This window comes from Zeugodacus cucurbitae, chromosome 5 (genome assembly GCF_028554725.1).
Source record: "Zeugodacus cucurbitae isolate PBARC_wt_2022May chromosome 5, idZeuCucr1.2, whole genome shotgun sequence".
NCBI lineage: Eukaryota > Metazoa > Arthropoda > Insecta > Diptera > Tephritidae > Zeugodacus > Zeugodacus cucurbitae.
Genome location: NC_071670.1, coordinates 44,704,208 through 44,713,496, shown reverse-complemented (window position 1 = coordinate 44,713,496; position 9,289 = coordinate 44,704,208).

The following is a 9,289-nucleotide window of genomic DNA, read 5'->3' as shown; positions in this document are numbered from 1 at the left end:
CGAAAATTTGAAAAAAAATATAATTTCCAAAGATATAGCTTTTTGTGTTGCCCAAGTTGCAAAAAAGGTCTTTGCGGTGACAATCATAAGTCCATGGAGATTCATTTAAAATCAATCGTATAAAAAAAATAGTTTTATAAATAGATAATCCTTGGCCTAATCGAAGCTTTTTTGTTTTTTTTTTGTTTTTCAAAATTAACAAATTGGCGGCTTCAGGAACTTTTTTCTAGATTTTCGGGAAAAATCAACAGTTAATTGGTCTTAAAAAAAATAAATTTTTGAAAAAAATAAAAGGCTTCGATCAGGCACGGGATTATTATGAATTCTAAAAGCTGTATACATTTCATTAAAATCTACTGAGCGGTTTTCGAGTTATACGAGTAGTTGTCACCCGAGCGCTCTTTGTTATTTGTCGAATAACGCGAAAAGTAATTATCGGATCAACTTCAAATTTTCAGAGAATATTTCTAAGATACTAAACTTTACGAAAATGGTAAAACAAAAAAAAACGACTTTTTGAAAATTCTGGCTACCCCTAATACCCTCAGGAATTTTGTCTGAAATCTGTCACGAGACGACAGAACAGGAGGGAACATTAAACCTCCCCGATTGTATTTTGAATATGAAACAGATTCTCTTAAAGGGTTATATACAGTTAGGAGGTCGAAAACAAGGCATTTTTCAAGAATTTTTTCTAAGCAAACTATTTGGTTCATTGATTTGAAACTGGGCAGGTATATTATGACAACCTTAAACTATATGCACATATTTTTTATTGCCAAAAATAATTATCGGTAACGTTGATATTACCAATTATGCAGAGGTCCGCAAAAAAAAAAGGGCTCTGGCGGTGAGCACGATAACCCTGGACTGGATCATCTAAATTGCAAAAACCAAATAAATTGCATTAATATAATAAATAATCTAGTCATTGATCGAAGGAATTAGCAAAAAAATGTGTGTGTCAAAATGGCGGCTACTCAAAGCAAAAGGTTCGATTTTCGACCAAAATTCGGGTCTTTAATTGTTTATAAAAGTAAGAAATTTTCATCGGATGGGGAAATCCTTCGATTAATTACTAAAAAATATAGTTAAGAAGCTTGTGTAAAAATTTCAGATCGATCGGTTCGGCCGTTTCTGAGAAATCTTGCTCACCGGCTTTGAAAACACCGTTTCGAGAAAAAAGAGTTTAAGGTTTCGAAAGAAATTTTGTGTGTGTATACTCAGATATATATATATTAAGAAAACGCAAAAAACGGGTTTTTGAAAATCCTAAGTGTATATAACCACTTAAATAGTCTTCACATAACATCAAGACCACAAAGGGAGAAAATGATCGGCTAACTATCTCGGTAAATACACGAATGTTCCGAATCTAATAGATGCGGTTTCAAGGACGGCTGCTTGAGGTTAGAGATATATATACCCTTCCAAATAGTTGGCTATTGACAGTCTTCGAACTAATTTTCCAACCTCTAACAGAGTCACTTAGTCAAAATCTAATCCAACATCAACTTTAACCAGCGACTTCTTACAGTGCTTGGGTCTACTTTGAGGGCAACAAGATAGTTATTGTCTAAGAAAATTTTAGATGGACCCGGTTCCCATATCTTCCGCCATATTTTCAGCTCTATGTAGACCAGAAAAGGAATGAATATCTACATACTCAAGCATAGACAACAATTTCATTCATTTTGAAATTTCAAAAATTGGCATATGGCAACCCTATTCATATTCAAGTGTTATGAGAGGACTATAGCAAAAAATTGTGCAAATTTTGTGTAAGTATTCGAAATATTCGTAGAATGTTTAGAGGGGAGAGGGAAAGAGTGAATAACATCTGTTTCATATTTTCATAAAATGAGATCTGGTATGACAGTTGATTGATTTGCACTTTTGCATTTTGTTTATCACTTCACTGTTTCATATAATATATTAAGATTGTGGTTTTTAAAATAATATTAAATTCCGGTTTTATGCACTTCAGATAAAAAAAATAAACACTTTTAAAACGTACATTTATACACAACTGGCATATAAACGTTGTTAATGAGAATTATTTCAATGTGTGGTCCTAAATGGTTATACGTGCAGTGAATATATAATAATTTGTAGAAAAAATCACGAATTCTAAAAAAAAAAACAGAATAAAATAACATTTTAAAATATTAAAGAAATTATTATTTTATACGAACATTTTGAGAACAGAACAGTACTTGAGAATTACGTTCTATTTTTTAATTAGTTTAAGTGCAAAGCACTTATCGCCAATATTAAAATAGCTTAAGTCGACTTTAGGTATGTATTATGCCCCTATTGCTGTATATACAATCGAATATAATTAAATTATCTAACCAGATTAGTACTAGAATTCCAAATATTTAGTTAAACTTTAGTCGACTTGCGCTACTTATTTATTCGTAAAACAATCGAATGTTAGAGTAAGGGTTAGTGAATATATAAAGCAATTTCTTGTTAATTAGCATTTAATATGGTATACCATAAAAATAATATGGATGACTACTTAACCGGTTAATGTATGTAAAGTGGTTTCGATAAATAGTGAACAATGTTATCAAAATCATTCTAAATAGGGTACATTATTAGTAATATGTATATCAGTTCAATTATTATACTCTCGCAACAACAACAAAGTTGCTAAGCTGTAACTTGAGTAAAAGTTGAGATATCTTAATGAAGCTTGGTACACATGTTCCTTGGCATCATAAGAGGTAAAAATTGGTACAATAAATGTAATTTTTTTGGAAAAGTTTTTTTGTACATATCTCGTAAACTACTAAAGCTATATCAACCAAACTCTTTAGAGTGATTTCTTTTAGATATTTAGATAAAGAGTCTAAAAATGAACTTATGAGCTTATCTCCCATGCAAAGGCTATGTTGAAGACTTATAAAAATGCCTTAATTCAGTAAGGAAAACCACCAGAAACCTTAAATTTCATTGTAAAGATGGGACAGAAGGAAAATCGTTTCGAATTATTTCCTCGGCATCCCAATTATATAATTTGAAAATTTGCAAAATCGATTCACAACCACGCCTACTTCCCATATACCACAATTTTGCAGTCCAACTGGTTCGTTTACTTTAAGTTAAGCACAGATGATGATATCGGAAAAAAACTTTACACATATACTTTGTTTCTAGTGTGGTAAAGCCCGTATAAAAATCAAAGAAATCGGACTATCACATTTCAAGGCCACATATATCAAACATGAGGACCTGGAAATTTGGGGTTAAATTTTTATTGAAAATATTGGTAAATTTCACAGATATATTATAACAAATATGTGTTCCATCTAATAGTGTGCAAAAAATGGGCAAAATCACGACTATTTTTCTTCTAGTTCCCATATACCTCATATGCGGATTTTCAAACTTCCGGTAGACTATATACTGTATATATTGGCTAGTATGTGAGATATCTTAACAGAATTAAGTGATCCTAAAATCTTTGATCTCAAAAGGTTCTATTGGCTATTCAAATACTAATTCTTAATAATTATTATACGAGTACAGTTATATCTCTGCTCTTTTGATAGAGGAACTAGAGGATTCAACAATGAAGGCTCGTATTGTTGATCATAGCAGTCTTCAAAATATTTTTTATTATCAGATTATGTTATTGATAAAGACACCAGAGATATTAAGATTTTATAGTTCTACCTTAATCTACTAGCTCTGAAATGTACTGATTTAGGTCGAACAATTTTTCCTATACTTTACTATTACAGTAATCCCCCCGAAGCTCATATAAATCTGTCCACACCTTTCTCTCTCTCTTTCGACTCTTAATTACGAGTATTGCATCTTTTGATTGGCATTTTTACCTCAGCAAAATTCTATTGGAGTCATAAGTTCAAAGGCAACCACAATATATATAAGGAAATTGAAAATTACATTATAGAAAAGAAGGAGGAGAGACAAACAAAAATTCATAAAACATAAGTGGAGAGAAATACTTGTAAAACTTTCAAGTTGTTTGTGCAGTTGAGAAGGGGAGAAAAAAACGGTAGATATCGTCTTTAGATGTGCTTACTTAGACATACTTGACTTCAACCAATATGGCTAAATGATTGCTTGATTCCAAATATTTTTGCGACGATGGTGACCCCAATTATTTAAAACGATAATGGAAGAAAATCTAATTTCTTAAAATTTCGAATTTATTCAATGAAGAGGAAGAGTACCATCCATGATCAATATAATCAGTCAACAAATCAAAGAGCTGTGTCAGCGAGAGATTTTCTATTTTAATCTGCAATAAGTTTATTAAATATTTTAAAAATTTTCCGAAACCTTGTTATCTACTGTTAGTTCGTTATTTCAATAATCGCGGCTATGGCTCTTAGAATAATCAGCTGATAATTAAAAGAGCTACGAGGTCGAAATTCTATGATGTTCTCAAGTTTACTGTTCCAGCCAGGAATATTTTTATGCCCGACTTTTAAATGAGCTTATTATTAAAGATGCTTTCAAGAGTTAAATTACTCATACCTGGACTAAGTTACCACCATGGAGATTCTGTTTAAGTGGTTAGGGGTAGTCAGGGTTTTCTAAACATCTATATATATATTTTTTGCATTTTAGTCAAGTGTAATATCTTAAAAATATTCTCTGAAAATTTGATCTTGATCCGATAATTACTTCTCGGGCTCTCTAAAACACCTTAACCTTAAATGCATTTTTCTCAAAACTATGTTTTTAGAACTGGTGACAACTGTAACTCGAAAACCGCTAAGTAGATTTTAGTGAAATTTACACAGAATTAAGAATACATAAAAATCCTGGGCCTGATCGAAGATTTTTCTTTTTTCAAAAATTTCGATTTTTTAAAACTAATTAACTGTGGATTTTTTTTTTTAAATCTAGAAAAAAATTCCTGTGACCGCCATTTTGTCAATTAAAAAAAAAAACATCGATCGCGCTGAGGATTATCTATTTATAAAATTAATTATTCTTATCCGATTGATTTTAGATGATTCTCCAAGGACTTATAATTGTCACCGCTAGGTCCATTGGAACTGGGTCAACACATACAGCCCTAACTTTGGAAATTATAATTTTTGTTTTAGTTTTCTTCACTTTTAAACATTGTATGATAATTATTTAATAGCAAAAACTACCCCTAACCCCTTAAGTAGAAATAATACCGAAGCATTTACGAAATTGTTCGGGCAGCTACAGGTTAATCCATCTCAGAAACATTTTATCTATGTAATCTCAAGTTCTATCTCGATAAATCTCTGTTATTGGCTATCAAAGCCATCAGAATTAAGTTCCAGGCGAAGATACTAACGTGCTAAGCAGCTAGCCTGTAAAGAATATAGTGGAATTCGCTACGTTTAAAGAAAAATTCGATGAACTGGAATTCTACGTTTTTTTATTAATACCATCTTTTGGCAGTTGGTTTCTGAAGATTTGAGTTTTCTTTGCATAAATGAATCTCTATTATTATAAAATATTCCCTCCATATCGCATTTATAACAGTATGTTCTTAAGTATGTATATATAGGAAGTAGTCAAGACGCACACCGCAAAGTGGGAGTGAAACTCAGCTGAACACCTGCACTGTTTTTATGTTCCAAATCATAATTATTGCGCAGATTATTATGAAACGAGGTTATTAGAGCCATTAATAGCGCACAGAACACGATAAATTTTATATTACACCGAAAAAAAACGCAAGTATATACAGAACACACACACAAATATTTGAAAAATCCACTGCAATGCTTTTCGAAATCAATTTGAGTTCACTGCTAATTGCAGTGTATAATTACCAGTAAACTTAAATTGAAAACTCAATGACTATTAGGCACTATTGACGCCTTTAATGTCAGCCTAAAGATGCAGAATAAAAAAGAAAACAAGTTTCTTAAGACTTCATTTTCGCGTCTTATTGACATACATATATACACACATTAGCGCGCGTGTTGTAAACATTGGCAACCGCACGATGGCCTAGTGTTGCATGGAAAGCCATCGGCGAAACTTCAATGTTAATGACGTTCACCGGTGGACGGTTAACTGTAAAACCGTAAATGGGCAAAAGCAACAATGCCACAGCACAGCATAACAGCATAAACCAAATTGCAACAACAACAACATGTTTGTTGGACAAATGTGCAAAAGTTTGTTATCAACAAACGTACGAGCGTATTACCAAAAAAACGCAGTTCTAATGACACCGGTTCGCTGTTTGTAGCCAAAATATAATTGTGTTGCATTGCCAGTTGCAGTTGCACGAATTGACAGATTGTTTTGAAAAGCGAAATCATTGTGTTGTTGTGCTGCACTCGGTTCATTATAAGTTGTGTAAATGTCGGCGATTAAAACGGTGTTGCATTATGCCATGCCATGCTGTGCTGCATAGTGTGTACATATCTTAATTGTCTACAAGTGATTATCTAATAATCGGCGTGTTTTTCAATGCGTGCTTCGTAGAATCACAGTCTGGCAGGTATGGTGTACGGAGGTCAAGTTGATTTTGAAAGCCAGATATCCCAAAAAATTTAGTTTAAGAATCAGAAGTAAGTTGTGATGTAGCGATCGAGATAATTCTTGGAGTAATTTAAATGGATTTTTATTTTTATGAAAATGATATCCCGGCATCCTATCACAATGATAGACGTCGGTTCAATTGACCATTCAATCAACAACAAAAAGCTTTTTCTAAATAATATTCACTTCTCGACGGGAAATGCAAAATCTCTGAGTGGTTTTCTAGTTTTACAAACCATTATATCTAAAAGCATCTGTTAGTTATTTTGAATCCGCTTCAGACTTTTAGGTTCTTCCTTATATAGGAAAACATCAAGTAAATCACCTCAACAGCGAAAAGCATCTGAACCAACTCAAGTTCTGTCAATATTTGTAGAACATTTCATTGCTTTATAACGCTCTTGAGTCGCTATGAGAGGCTCACGAAAGTTATTACAACTTTTTGATTTTGAGGAAGGCTAAACTTTAACTCAGCTACATACATGAAAAAAGTACAGCAAACGATCCAATAATTGAGTACTATTAAATTGAGATTAATGGTAGCTCAGATCGACTCGATTGTCTAAATAATCTTCACATAAAACTCCCGATTATGGGTCAGAAGTTTCTCAATGCAATGAAGTCATAACCGTGAAGTTCTCGAGGAAATTCCACCAAAAATCTAACTGAGAGGTAGGTCTGCTAAAAAGACTTTTTGGGAAGTAAAAACAAGATTGTCTTTTCTTCAAGAAAATTACTAACTTATAAAGGCACCCCCGTAATAATACAAAAACTATATTATTTATTTATTTACTAACGGCATATTGAATGAATTACGTGCGTATGAAGTGTGTTCAAAAAATAACGTGAATTTTGGTTTTTTAATTATTTATTCATTCGTCTACATTAACGCTGTCACCTTTAAAATAATTCGATATTATGCAGCCAGGGCTTCTTCCTCTCGTGGAAACACTTCTCAAACTTGATTTCTGGGTTAACCTTTGGCTATTTGAGCTATTTTTCGCATGCTTGCAAAACGATAGTCCTTTAAGGTTCTCTTTCTCTTTTTGAGATTAGGAAAAAGTCACACGGAGTTATGTCTGGTGAATATGGAGGCTGGATCACTGTTATAGTATTGTTTTTGACCAAGTACTCACGAACAAGCAACGAAGTGTGAGCTTTTAATAAACGAAAATCGCGAAAGCGTATTAAAACACCTCTAATATTAGAGGCTACTACAGACAAAGTAAGCATTGAATGAAAATGTTATAGCAATTCCTTGACATGCAAGATAATTAAAAATAAAATACAAATTTTGAAAATTGTACTTTTTGACAATTCCACTTATTTTTTGAGTACACCTCGTATATGTGTGCAATGCACTTTTGATATATGTATGTTTACTTGTTTATGCCTAATTTGGTTGTTCAATGAATTGTTAATTATCATGCAATGAGCGTTTCTGAGACTGGGAAGATTTATTAGATTTTTGACAGTCGAACATTTGACTTGTTCAAACCAAATTTGAATGTCAAATGTGTTTAGTTTATTATTTATTATCTACATACATAAGTATGTATTTAAAAAATAATTGCGTTAAATTTGTGAATACAAAATAAATATTAACTCATACAATTTGTAGACCTTTTTACTTTGGGGCTTGAGAATGTTTACATTTACATATCAGCAAGCTACATATAGGTATAAATGGGTCAGAATAGCTTATAGAGAGAGAGGGAGAGTGAGGGAGTGTGTGATGATTATAACCAAAACCTTAAGTGCAATAATAACTAAAGAGAAGGAGGTTACTAACAAAGGCACCACTCGGAACAAAGTGCTGAATTTTTCTATATGAACTGAAATGTTATCCGGAAGGGTCTTCAGGATATATTACCGAAATTTGAACACATAATTCTATTAAATATAGACTCCAGCTTAAAAGGTTAGGTGGGTTTCAGGGGCTAAAAACAAAGGTATTTTTGCATTTTTTTTTTTTAATATATACAATAAAATATTGCCAGTAAACAATTCAGCGTCTCAAAGATATACATATGTATGTTCAAAGAGTATTTTGTGAAATTTGTATTTAAAAGTTCCGAAAACTCAGCCGTAGGCACCTCATCTCCCATGGCGTGTCCAAAAAAAAGGCATTGCGGTGGACATCTCAACTCATCTCATCTAAAAACAATAAACCAAAAATCTCAAATCAATTTCGATAGTATATGGATAAATCTAGTTAATTATTGAAGGAAAAAAGAATATATTGAAATTTGAATTTTTGACAGAATTTAAACCACTTTTTTGATTAAATTTTAGGCATATATTGGTCCGAAAAAAATAGTTAATTAAAAAAATCCGTCATACTTCAACTCGATAATGTTATTCCAAATATGTGTGCAAAATTTAAACATAATCGCTTCATAACTTTTTGAGTTATCGTGTCCACCGACTTGAAAAATTGAGTTTTGAGATAAAAGTGTTTAAAGTTTTACATTCGTACTGACGTGGCTTGATGCTCGGAACTTCAAAAGGGTATATCTATTCGAATATTTATGAGATCGATTTGCTATTTTTGGATAATATTTTAAACATATTGCACTATAAATAAGACAATAAAATTTTTTCGTAATTTTAAACCCTTCTAACCCCTTAAATTAACTGGTTAACTTTAATAAAAGTCGAGAAATATTTAGCAAGATAATACCAATATAAAAATTTCAAATCTATTTTCGGCATGAAAAGTTACTCATAAATTACATCAGGGTCGTTTAAGTTTTTAATAAGTTTG